We start from the raw sequence: 19,250 nt of genomic DNA on the forward strand, positions 1-19,250 counted from the left end.
TTGGAGCTGAATTTACTCTACAAGAGTGATTTGCCTCATTACCTATGTGCCTGCTTTGGGTTTTCCACAACACTTGCATTGATGTACTTTTGAATTGTCACAGTATCAACTTCAGAGGAGGTCACCACTACATTTGATGCAGGAGACGGACGATGTTCCTGTTGAACGTATTGTTTTGAAAGAAGTGGAATTGTGACCCCTTGATGGGGTAAGTTATTATTTTTAGATTTTTTTTTTTATGGCAGTTCAGTGGCAGAAGTGAACATCTAGTGTGAAAACTGTATAAAGTGAAGTAACGTCTGGTTTCTTATTTGGCGTCTCTTTTGTTACATGGAATCTTTATTTATGAATATATACAGATTCTAAGCTGAATAGCCCGTGTGTGGCCTCAAGGCATCGATTAGATCTTGTTATACTTTGAAGCGGACTGGTGGCGACGGACACAGGTTCGTTATAGCAGATTATGTTGATCTCAATTATTAGAACGCTGACATGGTTACCATCTGTGATCTATATCAGTTTATCGCTACACTGTAGGATTTGGTTCCTCGCTCTACTTCACTTTTTTTACCCATTGTACTCCATGCATGGTGCCCAGGTAAGCCCTGCTTTTTCGTTTTAGGCTACCTGTATACCTAGAAGCGACTGATGCATGAGAGAGGTTCAACACATGGGATTGTACTGCATCATTTTTAGGGGGATACCACACAAGACATTTCACTCACGTTGATGTGGGGTTACATCCAGCTGGCTCTAGGTGGTTGATGGTCCTATTTATCACAGTAACAATACCATTGTTAAATCCGAGATTAATTCTTTTGGCAGATTACTATAGATTTATTAATCCTAGAGAGTACCCAAGATGGATTTGGATTTATGTGTCACTTTCCTTTCCAGTCCGTATTGGTCATGAAGAAGGGGTTGTTACCTCGAAACGCATCAGCTATCCTCTGACTTCAAAACAGTTTTTTGATGTTATTAAACCTATTATTCTTGTTGAAATTGAAAAAGAATATACTCTTTTGTTTAAATTGTGTACTGATTTGTTTAAAAACTGTTCATGGAATTCATTGAAAATTGACTGACTGTTTTAACAGTATTAGAGAGTGTGCAGGGGACAGGAGGATTCTACCTTTTTGTTTTTTTGTATTTTGTTGTGATTCTGTGCCAGGATCACAGTTCCTCCCCCGCACCTTAAATTGTTTGAATTTTTTTGTTTTCAATTTGTTTAACTTACATTTCCTGAAATTGGTGTGCACTAACGCTGCTTGGTTTTGTATCAAAAGTAAGTGTCTGCTACCTGTTCTTCCCGCTCAGCACGTTACAATTCACCCCAAGGAGGTCACACTTGTTGTGTGTCACCCCTTTTGGGAGCTCAGTAGCTCCCAGGATGGGTGTAATGGTCACATGGTGCTACCCATGTGACCAACATAATAAAGGTGATGAGCTGCTTCCGGCTTGTCAGTCCAACGAAGATCTGGCTCCGGAGTCGTCTTTTCACAGCACCATTGTGGGATGTATTGACCCACTAGGCTCTGCCCTGCGACATCACTGTGTGCTGCTTTCACCAGAACCAACAGAATGGCCGCAAAAAGCCCTATGCGCGTTAAACCTCTGAAAATTGCAGTGAAACCAGAAAGTTGGCTGCCAATCTACTTTGCCTGTGTCAGTAGTGGAACAGGAGACCACACTGGTAAAATCTGTCATTGGGCTGCCCACAGAGTGAAAATGGAAACTACATGAAAGGCAGTTCTTTATTGCGAGGAAACCCAAAGGTGCTTTGAAATCCTTTTTTCCTTGGCTGCTGACATTGAAAAATCATGGTTCAAAACATCAGGAAAGATCCAACAACCTTACTGGGTGTTAACCATCACCTTATTTAAGGAATCCACATACGCACACAATGTTAGGAAAAGCAGAATCCATCATAGAATATCCACATTAAAAAGTGTGCTTGTCTGTGAAAAATCTGTCAGAATATGGGTGAAGTACCGCCGGCTGCCTGCATGACAGCTGTCTGTTAAGTGCATTAGGAGTTTAAACTTGTGCGACAAAATCAAATGGTTGAAATGAAGTGACTTGCCATCAAAAGCAATATAGGTTGCCACTATTCAATCTCTATGTTTAGAAAGACTGGAATTGGAGATCTGTGTGTCTATTTTTGAAAATGTAAGTTTATTTTAGCAAAGAAAATTTAAAACAAATTGAGTTAAAGTAACCTCTGATGCCAGCCACAGGACCTCAAAGCAAATTTCACAGCGTGCCCCAAACAAAAGGTACCTTCCTCCTGCTCTCTGCCCCAGGAACTCTCAGTCAGATGTTAATGAAAAGGGGAGGGGATTTTGCTCTGCTGCCCCAGAGAGAGACAAAGGGTTTCCTTGGCTGAAAAGAATATTCAGATGTGAGTGTCAACTGAAACTCGTGCCAGAGGAAGAGAGGCGGAGATTGCTCTTGACCCACCAAAACTTTGGGGGCTGATCAGACAGTTATGTGTATCATTAAACCACAAGAAAGTATATTTTTGAAAAGGACTGACAGAGGACTGTGCAAAATTGTAAAAATGTGTAAAATATAGTTTGGTTGACATGAAAAGTCTGGTCACGGTTTCAAAACTACTCAGAACTCTGTGCTATGTTCAGGGACAAGACTACATAATTTGTGGTTTTGTAGCAAGTGTGGTGATGCCAGAAACATTAAACTTCACATGATTATGCCCAGATGTCATGCGCACATATGTGTAAAAATATGGACAAATCTGACATTGGGTATCGGACCAAAAGTGTGAAAAATTGCCATATCTAGACCCAATCTCTCACCGAGACGGGGCTCGGATTAATACTTGCTCTAACAAATATCTGAGATAAATATGCTATTGGTATTAAGGTTGCAAAATTGTAAATATGTCTTGCATAAAAAAATACATTTCATGTGCAGAAACAGAGCGGATGTACTCCCTGGATCCTAAAATACCACGTCATCATGACACCATGTTTTCTTCTCAAATCAGGGGAGAGGAAATACCCTAACCAGTAGAATCCCTAGAGGTGTGCCTAGTATAATTCAGCATACCCACCCCTTTAGGAAATACATAAATAGAGACAGCTTAGAACCTAGACACAGACACATTCACCCACCATTTGATTGCTGGCGAAGCACTTTGCAAGAGAAATCCATATTCTAGACTCCAGAACTTTGAAAGCAGATAGGCCCACTTCCAAAGCTGAACCATTCTCAGCTTGGCCTTTAATCCTGAAACCAGATTTTACCCCAGACCTCTAAGGGAACAACAAAAAACAGCCTGGCTGAGCTTGCTAAGAATTCTTGCCAGAATCCAGAGATCCGACCCAACAGAGCAGAGCTGTGACCAGATAGCTGTAAACCAGAACCAACCCGTCAGATCCAGTCCAATTCCGCAGCGCAGTGTCCAGAGTGCCGTGCTGAGTGCAGAACCAGAGCGCCTTGAGTCCAGTCCGGTGGGATAGCAGAATTCCAGTCCAGAAATCTTTGACCAGATCCCTAACGGGTCCATTCCAAACAGTGGTAGTGAGTATCCATAGCATAGGATTGTCTCTAGCATATGCATTATCCATAAGTCATCCCTATCCAAACCCACTCTATGATATCCAGAACTGCATTGTAGAAAATATTTGGTCTTACCTGAATCTTTCTCTTATCTCTCTAGTCCTTTGGTAATAGTAGTGTTAAAATCATCTTTGCGCTAATATATTTGCTGAAGACAGACGAGCGTCTCGGCGGGCAAAAACCAGCCAGAGGCGTCGCTGGACTGGTGGCTGTGCTGTCGTGTAGTTTGTGGCTTCATAGTCTCCCTAGTATAAGAAACCTTGTTTGTAATTTTAAAAAGCGCAACCTTGTTTTACAAATTTTGACTCTTTCTGAAAAAAATGACCTCCACAAAAACCTTCATAACTTTAAGTGTACACTTGAAACTAACATCCTCAGCTTTCCAACGCATCCAAAACCGCATCCCAACTCTTTATAGTTTTTCCGCAATCGCGCTTACCGGCGTGGAAAAGTTAGCCGCAAATTTTTCGTTTGGCTCAAATCTATCAGGTGTGAAACAGCTGTACATTGCATCCGACCTCAGAATTAAGTGTTCAACTTGCTAGTTACTCAATAATCATTGCTAGTGTTGGTCTGACACCATACATAGCGGCTCCCACTAGTATTGAATCAATTTTGGTGAATTAAATCCATTTTCAGTGTTTTCCCATCCATTCAAAGCCACATTCAAAACCATTTTGACAAGTTGCAATCATTCCTGTTTTTCTCTGTGTTTGCTGGGGGAAATTGGGGTTGAGACTGTTTTGTTGAGTTTGTATTCCTGAAACCTCTTTTCTCTCCTTCCATCTCTTTATATTGCATATTGGGGGGATTGAGTAGTGTGCAGGGGGAAAGAGTAATCGCATTGCATTTTGATTGAACCCACACAAAGTATTATTCTATGCTGCATTATTTTTTATATCATTACTCCTTCTGATTAAAGAGATTCATTGTGACATCACCCCATTGGTGATCCTTGTATAAATATTGAAATGGTGTGATATATATAGTGAAATCCATAAAATAAATATTTTTAACTTTGCAAAACAGCCTGCTTCCTGGTACAGTGCAACCGGGGGGATTCAAAGAGAGGGGCGTGATATAAGGGTACATCATTCAGAAATAAAAGAACTTCTAGACAAAAATATATAATTAAGGGTTTCAATTGTGCATCCCACGCTAGGCATTGACTTAGCTGAAGTGCCGGGGTGAAATCACTTACACCATGCTGGTGCTGCACCGAGTGCAACCGGCCTAATGGCGGGGGCCTGCACTGGGATGGTGCCCCTGCTGGTCAACGCCATCCCACATCATGGTGTTAGCCGTGTGACCACGGCTGACGGGGCAATCCCGGCCTGGGTGCCCCCAGAGTCGGGGCTGCCGTGAGCTGGGTGCCCCCAGCCACGTGGTCCGCACCGGTGATCCGGGGCGAGCGGGGTGTCCCCTGTTCCTTTGTTCGCTGCGTGCTCGTAGCCTTGGGAATCTGTGTTGGGTGATCCCGACTCCTGCAGAAGCCCACCCGGTGATCCGAGGCAGGCCCCATAACAATGGCAACGAGGACGCCCCCCCTGCAGGCTGGAGTTTGTGGGCTGGGAGCCCGCTTGTGTGGAGGTGGCGTTTGGCTGCTCTGCGCTGGCCCGGGGCCCCGTGCTGCCTTTGGGCACGGGCCGCAACCCCCACGGCCGCGACTCCCGTATCTTAAGAGGGCAAGAAAAGTTTAAAATGAACGGTCACTCTGTTGGCACAGCAGAGCCAAATGCCAACACAGGAGCACATGGGAATTGGTTTGTTTAGGTATCAGAGCGTTATTAATGTTTCAAATATGCTGCAACGGTTTTTCGCTCGAGCGTAGGCTTGATGTGGGCTCGGATAATGGGTGCTTTACTCTACAGCAGTACGCGCTCTATAGATTTTTTATAGGTGATGGTGCTTGTTTTTTGTTTGGACGGAGTGCGGGAGGTGTCGTGCTGTCCGGAAATGTCGGCCGTGCGACACCCTTTGGAGTCTTGCCGGCAGTGGTGTGTTGGATTGGTGGATGCGGGTGTCTGGCCACTGTTGACGCACATTTGAGGTAAGGCGTAGTGGCGCGTTCTCCTTTGGGGCCGCAGCGCGCTTGTTCCGGGCAATGCGCCTTGCTGCATGCTCACGTGTTTGGAGGGCACAGTGGGTGTAGAGGCTGGGGTGCATGTGTTGTGGCTGAGGGGAGGGGAATGCTCTTTGCACGGCTTTATCCCGGACTGCTGTGGTACGTTGATCGCATTGTATTGTTTCCATAGCCAGAATTAGATGAAGGAATGCCACTTTTGGGAGTATGCTGCCCAATGCTAATCCCCTGCACATGTAACAGTTGTTCTTGTCCTGGTTGCACACCCCTGACATGCTGAGTGGGGTATATTTGACATGTACTTGTACTGTAATAACGAAACCAACTGTATGCCATTACCATCACTGCATAAAGAAGGTGAGAGTTGTCACTACTGGGTACCTAGGGTTCCACTGTAGTCTACACCTTTTACTTTGCATGGGTACGTTTCCTTTCGTGCAGTAACAAAATCAGCTGTGAGAATGTAATAGTGCTGTCATCTAATGTGAACACTGACGAGGCCTATGGTTAAGATATGATTGTGCACCTCTGTCTACTTACCAAATCACAGACAGAATTTTCGATTAGGTTTTTTTTTGCAGTAACGCTTACGTTGGAGAGGGTTTGATTCCATTCTCAAAGCGCAATGAGTGATGTGCCAACACGTTATATCTTGAGTGCCCAGTTATACAGTACATTTGGATTAACACGGTAGGGGTTGCAGTTTTGTGCCATGGAAGTCACATGGGGGAATGTAGTGTCCAGGAAATACCGGAGATTCTAATTTTTATGCTTGGCAAGGTGAGTGGTAAGGCCACCGGGATAGTCATGGATTGGTGTGTGAATGCCATGGAAAAGTTTAATGCTGTATCTGGCTTCTAATCTCAATTGGTAGGGTGCAGGGACACAGGTATTTTGCAACTCTCTGTACACTTGCTCACACTTTCTAGTGATGATTCACGCTCAATTGCTCAGCATGCCCGCAGTAGTTGGGATTTGTGATGTTTACACTGATGGTTGTGACGGTAGGTGGATTAGTGTGATTTGTTGATGGTTATAATAAGAGAATTCAGGTTTTGTCTAGGCATGTGATCGACACATGGTGTGGTATTTAGCGTTTTTGAGTAGGGGATGTTGCATCTATTCTGGAATGCTTTTATTTGTGCTTTCATTTGCTGGAGAGTTGTGGGAATTCCTTTAGACCAAATTGTATTTTCAACTTCATTTGAATTTGACCAAATGTGGTCTGTGACACCCTTTATGGGCTTTCTATAGGCTGACCTAAGGGAGGGAGGGGGGTAGTCCCTTTCAGCGTGTAGCTGGAAGGGATGTTCTGGATGGTTGGGTGGTTCAAGCCCAGGAGTGTGTTTTTTTTAAATTTTATTTCTTTACTTGACTATAGGTTTAGGTAGTATTGTGTCTTGTGAATTCATTGCAAGGATTGGGAAACGGGATCTAGCAATGTCTTACACTTATCAGAGGAATTTCAGAGTGGTATCTTGGAATGTGAACGGTGCACATTGTGCTGTCAAGAGGAAGGTGATTTTGAGTAAACTAGGGGAGATGGGGTGGATGTCGCGATGCTTCAGGAGACTCATTTGTTAGATGCGGATATAGATAAGTGGAAAAAGGAGTGGGTTGGTGATGTTTATGGTTCATCGTTCACTACTGGTTCTAGGGGTGTGTGTATTCTTTTTAGGAAGAATCTCCAGATCAATGGGGTGAAGTGTGTGAAGGATGGGGATGGAAGGATAGTGTGCGTCACTGCACATATTCAGGATGCTCAGTATTCTTTCTGCAATATATATGCTCCGAATGGGGGTGATGGTAGTTTTTTTGTAGCTTTAACGCAAATGTTGCAGAATGTAAATGTGATTAATGTGATTTTGGGAGGGGACTTTAATGTGGTTTTAGAACCTGGACTTGATAAAAGTGTGGGGGGTGTGGACAATGCCAACGCTCTGAAAAGAACAGCATTAAAGAGACTAATTGATGAATGGAACCTCACAGATGTTTGGAGATTGCAAAACCCTTCTATGAGACAATATACTTTCTTCTCTGCAAGGCATAATGCTTATTCGAGAATTGACCTCTTTATGACCTCTGGCCTCTGTACACAATCATTCCAAAGGGGTGACATCGGATCACTACTTGTTTCGGACCATGCTCCAATCTCCATAGACTTGCGATTGACCTTCCCGGTTCCTAGGTCTAACACCTGGCGGATGAATGTCTCCCCCTTGGACGATGATGAAATTGTGGACAAAATTGTTCAAGAGGCGAGATTCTTTATATCTGTGAATTGGATTGGTGAAGTCAGGGTGGAGTTTGTGTTGGAAGCCTTCAAATCATATATGCAAGGATTGTTGATTGGTTTGTCCAGCAAAAAGAAAACAATGAGAGATGCAGAAGTGAAAAAGCTTACTGTGGACATTCAGGATCTTGAGGGAAATAATATGCAAAACATTTCAGATGAGACTATAAAAATATTGAAGCAGAAAAGGAGACAATTGGAAGATTTGTATTCTTCGAAGGCTGAGTGGTTGCTTTTTAGAACCAAAAGCAACTACTATGAAAAAGGTGAAAAATGTGATCGACTTCTGGCACATCGGTTGAGGGTTATGGACAGTGGCAGATCTGTCAATGCAGTGGAAAGACAGGATGGGTTGGTGACTTTTGATCCTGTGGAGATTAATGCGGCATTTCTGTCGTATTATAAAACCCTGTACTCTTCAGAGATCAACTTATCTGAGCGTACAATTGGTCAATTCATTGATGACTGCCATCTGAAGAAAGTGAGTTTGGAATCCTTGGAGTGTATGGAAAGAGATTTGAATGTGGAGGATCTCAGGTTGGCTACTTATGCGCTGAATTCTGGGAAGTGTCCAGGCCCGGATGGGCTACCAGCTGAACGTTTTAAAATTTTCCCAGAAGAGGTGTTTGCTTTGATGCTACAGATGCTGCGCGCCTCTTTGAGGAATGGGTGCCTTCCAAGTTCAACAAGACATGCTTCAATCTCCGTTTTTCTGAAGGAGGGACGATCACCAGTGAAAACTGGCAGCTATAGGCCGATCAGTTTATTGAACACGGACAACAAGATTTTCGCCAAGGCGTTAGCTTTGAGGATTGAGAATGCGCTGATGGATATCATAGATGTAGGCCAATCTGGATTTGTAAAAGGCAAACATGTTTCAGAAAATGTGAGAAGATTGTTGCTGACACTGTATGAAAGCAAAGAACACCATAATGATGCGGTGACGTTGTCCTTGGATGCTGAGAAAGCTTTCGACCGTATTGAATGGACATATCTTTTAAGTACATTGAAAGGCTTTGGTTTTGGAGATACCATGATCGGATGGATAAGACTGCTGTATTCCCGGCCGACTGCTTGTGTTCGGACTAATGGCATGGACTCTGGCATTTTTGAACTTGGGAGTGGGACGAGGCAAGGCTGTCCACTGTCGCCGATTCTGTTTGTGATCGCCATGGAATTGCTGGCTGTGAGGATAAGAGAAGAGGATAGAATTGAGGGCGTACGCTTTGGTGCAGCCTCCCTGAAAGTTTGGTTGTATGCGGATGGCATGCTGGTGGTGGTTCAGAATATGGAGAGCTCCATTCCTGTGCTGATGGAGTTGATCGATGTGTTCAACAAGGTTTCTGGATACAAGATCAATTGGACCAAGTCAGAAGCGCTGCCGGCATCAACCACTTGCACTGTTTTGAAGATGCAGGGTTTTCCCTTTAAGTGGTGTCCGAATAAGATGAGATACCTTGGGATTTGGCTAACGAATGATGTCTCGAAAATAATGGATGTCAATATTACACATGTGATTCAATCTTTGGAGGCGGACATGAAGAGATGGAATGCACTTAAATTGAGTCTCTGGGGGAGAGTGAATGCCATCAAAATGACATCAACACCGCAAATCAACTATGTGCTCAGTGTGCTTCCCCTGGACGTAAAGAAGGGCCATTGGCGGAAAATTGAGAGTTTAATCCAGTCTTTTCTCTGGGAGAACAAACAGCCACGCCTCAGCTTGTGGAAATTGCAGCTGCCCCAAGACTGTGGAGGTTTGGGGGTTCCTGACTTTGAGAATTATCATTTGGCCTTTGGAGCCAGGCATCTGGTTCCATTTATTGAAGATTTGGAGGATGTTTGGACGCTGGCGGAATCAAGTAGTTCTTCTCCATTGCCGCCTAGGGCCATACTGTCCACAGTGGATGGATCTGGTTATCGCTCATTTCCGCCGACAAGATTCCTGAGAACTTGTTGGAGGGAACTATGGAAGAAAAGTAAGCGCAAGGTATGTGATAATGATTACATCCCTATCTGGTTGAATCCAGGTATTTTGTTGAATGGGAGGCCGCTATTGTGGTTGAACTGGCTCCTGAGTGGTGTACTATGGTTGAGTGATCTGATGGAAGACGGCAAATGGATCAGCTATAGAAGACTTTCACAAATTAAAGATCTCAGAGACTGTACAATGGGTGAATACAGAAAATTGAGAGGTTTGCTGCGGAACCAGAGACCTGTTGATGGCGGTGGTTGGCAGTTATGGCTACCTGAATATAAGACATTAGGTGGTATGGCGTCCAAAGTATATAGAAATCTGAGCCAACAGTACATACCAGCAGAGGGGTTGTTAACTAAGTGGTCTGAGGTCCTTGGCTCTGATATGACTGTGGAGAGGTGGAGGTTTCTTTGTAAAAACGTAACTCTGACATCCATTAATCTTGGAGAACAATGCCGCCAAATCAAAATTCTTAATAGAGTGTTTTGGACTCCCCAGAGACTTTATGCGAGAGGGATGATTGACTCAGAGGCCTGTTGGAGGTGTAAGCATGATGTCGGCTCCTTTGAACACTTGATCTGGGACTGTTATGAACTGAGGACATTTTGGAGGAGTGTCAATGAGAAGATTAATGAGGTTCTATTACTGCAAGAGGATTTTGATTATAACACTATCATCTTGGTTGAGGATGATAAAGTGGAAGATCTCACTTATCCACATAAATGCTGGTTTTTTAGGGCTACAAATTCTGCGAAAAAAATTGTTTTGTGAAAATGGAAATGTGATGAGAGGCCGACCTGTTCAGAATGGGTGGAGGACTTGAGGCAAGTGGCCAGAATTGAGAAGGTTATCCTTCGCAGGAACAAAAAGTTGAAATTGTTTGATGATAGGTGGGGTGGGTTTTTGGATGACATGTGATAATAAGTTGGCCTGTTTTGCTTTTTAGATTCTGTGAAGGTTGGGGGTGGTTATGGGGTGTGGATTCTATGCAATGAGTTCTACGATTACAATGCTGATAAGTTTGTTGCTTGTATGTTTTCTATAAAATTCAATAAACTTAATAATAAAAAAAAAACACAGGAGCACATGGACACAGGAGATTCAGTACTCCACTCAGGGACTATAAAATCCCAATCACCTGCTCTCCAAAAAAGAAAACGCAGATTAGGTGCAAGGGATTCTAAACAGACATGCGTGTAAACTATACCAGGCTTGGGAAGGGAGCACAGCTAAGGAAACACGTTTCAGGCTCCTCAGCAACGCCAAGAATATTTGCAGAGGATGGGAGTCAAAGTGGCTGAGACATGTTGGTTTCCTGACGGGCGAAAATTCGAAATGAGTGCTATATACTCGCGTACGTAACATTTGTGTGTACCCTGCTCAAATAGCTGCCCTTTGCACATTATGCCGCTAGATAAAACGGGCCACGCAAAACCACAAGACGTGAAGTGTCCCCCGCACAATTAGCTAGGTTCGATTGATCGTAAGCAATTTACAGGAAAAATGAAAGTGAATGTATAAGTTAAGTGCTCTTTATTTGAAAACGGTGACTACATTGAGGCTCAGTGGAACACACAATCTCACCTACCTGCCCAGCGGCAGCTGTCTGGATGACCATGCCTAATCTACCCTTGAACAGGGCTCTGGCTGTGTGCCTAAACGGACCTTGTCCAGTGACCAGAAAAACACAAACATCTCAGAAAACCGCTAAAAGCTTGGAGAGTGATTCAGAGGAGATGGAGTTACCCAGTGATATCCTACGGAAGAGGGTTCTATTTTTATGTATTCATTTTTACATTCATATGGGCGCGCATAGCCCGTGGGCATCAGGGCGCTGGTTGAAGCAGAGGTTATCATTAGAAATGAGTTGCAATCGAAAGGGTCCGACCTACTAGGGCAAAAATAGCCTGGTTCACAGGCTCGGAGTGAACTATAGGGCAATGGCCGAAGTTCACACTCAACATGCGAGTGTAGGCCATTTTTCTGGTGAAAGTGGGCTATTTTTATAATTTTTATTTTTTTTACCAATGTAAGGTGAGTTACTTTACGTTGCAGCTAGTAGCCTCCACCAATGTCACTGAACAAATATTCATCAAAATACACATTTTGCCAAAAGACTCTCCTTGTGTACTACTCAGAGTCGGTCACAAAAGGAATGAATTGTCATTTGCGACTTGGGGCCATGTTTTTGTTGTTACCAGAGCCAATTGTATGCCCCTGTTCGACCCTGGTTGGCGCACCAAAAATTGGGCCCCATTTCCAATTTGTGGTTGAGTGGTAGAGTAGAAGGAGACACATTTTAGGATACACGTGTGGGAAATAGTATATTGTATCGTAAAGCTCTCTAGCCCAGAAATATTGGTGGAAAAGACTCGCGTCACAGTGCACTAAATCATCTACCTAACGCAAATTGCCCTAAAAAAATAAACGGCCGGACCAGCCAGTCCTTCTAACATTGCCTCACCGGCCTGAGTCTGACCAGGAGAGAGGTTGGCCACACTTTTCCTCTCAGTCAGTGTCTTAAAATAGTGTCTTTCAATGTTTTGGCACATACACGAAAAAGTGATAAAATAAACTCCAAAATGTACATCATTTCTGTTGCGTGTTAATGATTAATAGTTGTATTTCATCAATGTTCATTTGGTGGGAGAGTGACAAGGAACTGAGCGTGAGGCTGGCATTGCCCTGCTGTGGTGGCTTCTGCAGGACATGCTGGCTCCCAGGGTTTGCTTTCCTCCGCTGCTCGCATTCTGATTTGGGAAGCCCCTGGCCTCCAACTAGCACCACCACCAGAGTGGCAGGCGCCGAGCGCAAGTATGGATAAAGGGCTGAGTGGACCTGCCGGGATTCTAACCTGTGACAATGAGTTCAAACACAGCTCCCTGTAGTGGCTGCATCAGGCTACTGAGCCACAGACCTGGCTGATAGCTAGGGGTTACATTGGCTAGGGCCAGGGAATTGGAGGGATTACAACTGTGTATCCCTCCTCAAATGTCATCTCTATTGGAAAAGCATTGCAGAGCCTCATTCAAAGCCCATATGTGAAGCGCTCTTATGTTAATGAAAATATTTTCTGCTTAAAGGTAGCGCTTTCATCGTCCACTAATAGCTTAACCTAAAAATACAGTCACAGAAAATGCACAGGCTACTACTAGCCACAAAGGGGTTAGAGTACCACAAAAGGCTACTCTAAGTTTTAAAGTGAGTGAAGTTTACTGTATTCCTCGGTCCATCAGATGTAAAAGAATATCATGGGTATGGCGGTCAGAAGCCAGCCATCACTTCATAGGTTGAGAAGGAATCCCTTTCTAGACCTTTTCTGATTGAGTTTATGTTGATCCTTTTGTTAGTGGTAGGGACAGAAGGAACAAGTTACTTACCTGTAACTGTTGTTCTCCAGCGTGGGTCTGGCATGGATTCACATGCTCATGAATATTCCCTGTCGTCAGGCCGGGTATCCTCGGTATAGAAAAAAATCAGTATCAGTTTCGTTTCTGATCTGTCTTTCTTAGTAGTAACCAATCACTGGTCTCTGGGTCATACTGCCCCCAGCCAATGACTGCCCTCTCCCTAAGCCCCACCTCTGGCAGCCATCCTCAGATTTGGTAGCACGTAAAGTGGAAGTATGACCAAGTGAAGAGCCGCAGAGGGGTAGGTGGGAGGGTTCGCATGTGAATCCATGCCAGACCCATGCTGGAGAACAACAGTTACAGGTAAGTAACTTGTTCCTTCTCCAGCATGGGGTCTGGCATGGATTCACATGCTCATGAATAAGAGAATACATAGCAGTACACACATGCACAACCACGGGAGGTGGCAACAGGCTCAACCTTAAGCAATACAACAACTCAACATTAAGCAACTCTTACCTCCTCACCAGGCTCACCTTAGGTGAACAGGTTGTGCAGCACTGCTTGGCCGACCCTGGACTCCTCCCTGGAGTCCCGATCGATGCAGTAGAATCTTGTGAAGGTGTGCGTCGACCTCCACGTCGCAGCCCTGCAGATGTTGAGCAGGGGCACACCAGACAGGAACGCCGTGGTAGCAGCGATCGCTCTGGTCGAATGGGCTCTTGGATGGCCGGGCAGCGGTCGGTTTGCCAACCGGTGACAATGCATGATGCAGCCGGAGAGCCATCTGGAAATGGAAGTCTTCGAGAGAGCCTTCCCTTGATTCACAGTCCCAAAGTTCACAAACAGCTGTGACGTCTTCCAAAAACTCTTCGTGCGGTCCACGTAGAACTTCAGCACTCTAGCTACATCCAGCGAGTGCAAAGTCCTCTCGGCTGGCAACGAAGGCGACGGGAAGAAAACTGGCAACACCAAGGGCTTGTTGAGGTGGAAGTCCGACGGCACCTTGGGCATAAAGGAGGGATGCGTCCTCAGCACCACCCTCGTGTCATGAAAAGTCAAGTATGGAGGCTTGTAAGATAGGGCCTGGATCTCTCCCACTCGTCGTGCGGAGGTGAAGGCCACAAGGAAAGCTGTCTTCCATGACAGGAACTTCAGAGGCGCCGAATGCATAGGCTCGAATGGGGCCCCCATGAGCCTGGTCAGCACCACATTAACCTCCCACGCCGGGGCAGGAGCCTTCACCGGCGGAAATTATCGGAATAGTCCCTTCGTGAATTCTTTCACCAGGCGATGAGACCACAAGGACGCTCGTCCCGCAGTCCTGGTATATCGGGAGATTGCAGCCAGATGTATTTTGATGGAGGCGTGAGCCAGTCCAGCTTTGGCCAGCGACAGTAGGTACGGCAGTACTTGAGGGGCCGTAATCCGCAGAGGGTTAATCTTCTGTGCACGGCACCAGACAGAGAACCTCTTCCATTTATGTCCGTAGCACTTGAGAGTTGAGGACGCCCTGGCCTTTGCAAGAACCTCTCTGCAGTCGGCAGGGATGTCGTAACCTCCAAACTCTAGTGCTGCAGGAGCCAGGCCTGCAAGTTCAGCGACTCCGGGTTGTGGTGAAGAATGGTGCCTCCTTCTCTGGAGAGAAGGTCTGCGTCCGTCGGCAGCTTGACTGGTGTGGACGTTGACAAGTCCAGAAGGTCCGGGAAACGGATCTGTCTCGGCCACGCCGGTGCGACGAGGATCATCCTGCACCGGGACCTCTTGAGCTGGTTGATGAGCCGGAGCAGCAACGGCAGCGGAGGGAATGCATAAAGAAATAGGCCGTCCCAGGGGAACGAGAAAGCATCCCCCATTCTCCTCGGCTGGGGGAACCTGCTGGCGAACCTCCGGCACTTGGAATTCGTCGCCGTCACAAAGAGATCGATTTGAGGTTCGCCCCATCGTCGGAAGAGTCAATCCACTTGGTCCTGGCATAGCTCCCACTCGTGGCAAGGGCGCAGCTCCCTGCTGAGTGAGTCGGCGATCGTGTTTTTTTATCCCTGCCAGATGAAGAGGCACCAGAAACATCCGTTGGGCGATGGCCCAATGCCACAGATCCTGGGCTTCCTTGAATAGGGCCAGGGACCTGGTCTCGCCCCGCTTCCGGATGTAGAACATCGTGGTGGTGTTGTCGGTGAAGATCCTCACCACCTTGCCCTTGAGGGATGGAAGAAAAGACCCGAGGGCCCAGAACACTGCGCGGAGCTCCAAAATGTTGATGTGGAGTGACTTCTCCTCCGGGAGCCAAAGGCCTCTTGCGTGAAGATCTCCAGAGTGCGCTCCCCAACCTTCCAGGGAGGCGTCCGTCGTCACCGTCACCTGGTGAGCTGGGATCTGAAAGTCCGTGCCCGCCGCCAGATGGGAGCGGGTACCCCACCACCGGATCGCCTGATGGAACGTCTCGTCGAAAGGGATCCTGTCTTCGAAGCTGCCCATCGACTGGACCCAGCGGGCATCGAGGAACTCTTGTAAGGGGCGCATCCGAAGCATGCAAAGACGCACCAGATAAATGCAGGAGGACATCGTCCCGAGGAGGGACTTGATAGATCTTACCCTGGCCATGTCCGTGGCCAGCAGACGCTGCACCTTGCCCAGAATGGTCCTGGTCCTTTCCTCCAACGGCGAGGCCAGCCGCGCCACTGTGTCGAGCTTGGCTCCCAGAAACAGGGCGACTTGCGACGGAACCAGGTGGGATTTTGGAAAGTTGATGGAGAATCCCAGGTCCGTGAGCAGCTGGACGGTCTTCGCAGTGTGCTCCACGGCGAGTTCCCTCGTCCTTGCCCGGATGAGCCAGTCGTCCAGGTAGGGGTAAATGTGGATCCCCTGTAGGCGCAGCCGCGCTGCCACCAGTGCGAGGCACTTGGTGAATACCCTGGGTGCTGACTTCAATCCGAACGGGAGGGCCTTGAACTGGTAGTGCCGCCCTTGGACCACAATCCTGAGGAACTTTCGGTGTCTTTTTAGAATGGGGATGTGGAAGTACGCATCCTCCAAGTCCAACAACGACAGGAAATCGCCCTCCTCCAGCTGTCCCAGCACGTGCTGGAGGGTGACCATACGGAACTTCTGCGCCTTGATGTACTTGTTCAGTCGTCGTAGGTCCAGGATGGGGCGCCATCCTCCTGTCTTCTTTTTTACGAGGAAGTACCTTGAGTAAACTCCGGAGCCCCGAAGCCTCTTTGGGACGAGCTCAATGGCACCCTTCTTGAGCATCGCCCTTACTTCCAACAGTAGTTGAGGGACGTGATTTTCCTTCCGGGCCACGGGTGGAACGCGAGGGCACTTCTTCTGAAACTCGAGGGCGTGCCCTTGGGCCAGGGCGTCCAGCACCCAGCGGTCGGTGGAGATGGACTCCCACACGCTGACGAACCTTGCCAGCTGGCCTCCCACCGGGGTGCTTCGGCGGGGGCCCGACCCCACGGTCGGTTCTATCTTGTTTGGAGGCCGCCTTGCCTCCTTGACCTCCCTGTCGACGACGACGGGCACCACCTGACTTGCCGCGTCCCCTGTAGGCTTCCTGGGATGAAGATCTTGCCGCTTGGCGGTAAGTGGAGGAGCCACTGCCGGATCCCTTGGAGGCACCTTGTCCGCCTCCGGAGCTCCGAAAGGACGGCCGTCGTCGTTGGAGCACTCCCAGTGCCCGGGCAGTCTCTGTGTCTGTCTTGATGGCCTGAAGGGACTCATCAACCGCCTTCCCAAAAAGGTTGTTCCCATCGAAGGGCATGTCCAGAACCTTGGTTTGTACGTCCTGGCGGAAATCCGTGGCCTTGAGCCATCCTTGTCATCTCAAGCAAACGCCGTTGCCCAACTGATGGAAACCGGTGTCGGCGATTTCCGTTGCCACCGTGATGGCGTGGTCCGAAGCAATCTCCCCCCTCCTGTAGGATTTCAAGGGCCTCAGCCCTTTTGGCGTCCGGAAGGAAGTCTAACAGAGGGGCGATTTTGAACCACAACTCCCTGTTGTAGCGGGCTACGATAGCCAGGGCCTTGGCCGCCTTGATGGTCGTCGCTGCGGATGAGATGATCCGTCGTCCCATCGTGTCCAACTTCCTGCCCTCGCCGTCTGGCGGGGAAGTTGATGTGGAGGCCGATGCCCCCCCCAACTTTCTTCTTTGCTGCCGCGAATCCGGGGTAGGTTGTGCCCGAAGGCACAAGGGGGCAGCGTCAGGGACCCGGTACTTCTTCTCGTACCGGTCCCTCTTTTTCTTTCTTCTTTTCTTCTGGGCAGAGCTGGAAAAGCTCGGATGCCCTGGAAATCATGGCATGAAAGGATCCGATCTCGTCGGGCGGGGACGCCCGAGCAGGGGGTGACGGGGGACACGTCCCGTCGTCGCCTCCGTCGTCATCTGTACCTGTCGTAGCCGTGTCCGTGCCTTTATCATCCCCGTGGGTAGTAGACCGGGGGGAAGGCAGAGCAGGCCGCAGAGGTGGGAGAGGTGGCGTAAGATGCGTCCTCCTCCTCTTATGCGGTGGACTCTCCGAAGGTCCTGACTCCGGTTCTCCCGTCGGGTCTGGCTCAGGTACCTCCGTCGGGGGAAGGGGCACCTTGTCCTCATCTCTGAGCATTAGGACTGAATCGCTGACAAAATGGCCGCCGATGTGTCCTGCGGCGCCGGAAGCGACGGGCGCGAGGGCTCTTAAGGAGCCTTGTCGGCGACACCGTCGCTCTCGTCGTCGCCCTCGTCGGGATCCCTCCCGATGGGCTGGGCCTCTTCCACGACTTTGATGAGCTCTTCTTCAGAGGTCGTGTCCGTATCAACGATGGCCACCAGCCCCTCCCCCACCTTTTCCAACGAGGACTTCGTGGGGGTCTTCTCAATGGGCCTGAAAGACGACTCCCTCCGCGGCGGCAGGGAGACTCTGGGTCCTGAGGGCGCCTCCACTGGTGTAGCCTCCACAGGCTGAGCCAGGGCCACGGCGACATCCTCAATTGAGGTCTTAGCAGGGTGAATTAAGGCCATCGCCACCTTCTGGACGCCTGGGCCTTCACCTTGGGGGGAGGGTCCGAGCCTCGCTCCCCCTCTGCCGGAATCTTCGAGATCGACCGGGGCCTCTCCAGAAGCTTCGCCGGGTTCTCGGACTTCCTCTTACCCGAGCCAGAGCATTGGCTCGTGGTTGATGGCGCCGGGGAGGGTGCGCCCTGCCTGGCAGCCAAGGAGCCCGACCGTTCGGCGCTCCCAGTGCCTGCAGACTCGCGGTGCTTAGCCTTTTGTTGGGCCCCTGTCCCCGGGGCGCCCTCACAGGACTTAGAAGACCGCTCAGACTTCTTTTTCTTCTTCTCGCCTGACGGGCTCTTCCCTTCCAGCCAGTTGGCGAGACGGAGGTGGCGATCCTTCATGGTCCGCTCCGACATGTTCCCACAAAACGCACAGTCCTTCTCCGTGTGCGTCTTGTCCTCATGGAGACAGTAGAGGCATAACGAATGCTCGTCCTCCTTGAAAACATTCTGAAGCTGGCATCCAGGGCAGGTCCTGAACAGCTTCCCGGGCGTCGAGCTTCCTTTCTCCTGGGCCAGTCCGGGGTAGGCCTCGGAACTTCTGGAATCCTCCAAAAGCGTAACTCGATGAAAACTTCACCCTTGAGGGGCATAGAAAACTCTGAAACGGATCCCTGTTGATCGGATGTAGAAACGGTGGAGCTTGAGGCTCTATTTAACCGAAAAATGAGAAAAATCTCCTGAAAAAGCGCGAAAACGCAGCAAAAGCTCAAGAGCTACAGCACGAGGACTCCCAACACTTGAACGTGCGGTAAAAATCTGAGGATGGCTGCCAGAGGCGGGGCTTAGGGAGAGGGCAGTCATTGGCTGGGGGCAGTATGACCCAGAGACCAGTGATTGGTTACTACTAAGAAAGACAGATCAGAAACGAAACTGATACTGATTTTTTTCTATACCGAGTACTCCTGGCCTGACGACGGGGAATA

At 48.2% G+C, this 19,250-nt stretch overlaps 1 protein-coding gene across 4 annotated transcripts in view; it reads left to right on the forward strand.

Annotated features, from left to right (window-relative positions):
- TTC39B (tetratricopeptide repeat domain 39B) overlaps positions 1–19,250 on the forward strand; it is a 906,668-nt gene that overhangs the window by 95,949 nt on the left and 791,469 nt on the right. The window lies entirely within an intron of this gene.

Source organism: Ambystoma mexicanum, chromosome 6p, assembly GCF_040938575.1.
Source record: "Ambystoma mexicanum isolate Mex_15411 chromosome 6p, UKY_AmexF1_1, whole genome shotgun sequence".
Classification (NCBI taxonomy): Eukaryota; Metazoa; Chordata; class Amphibia; order Caudata; family Ambystomatidae; genus Ambystoma; species Ambystoma mexicanum.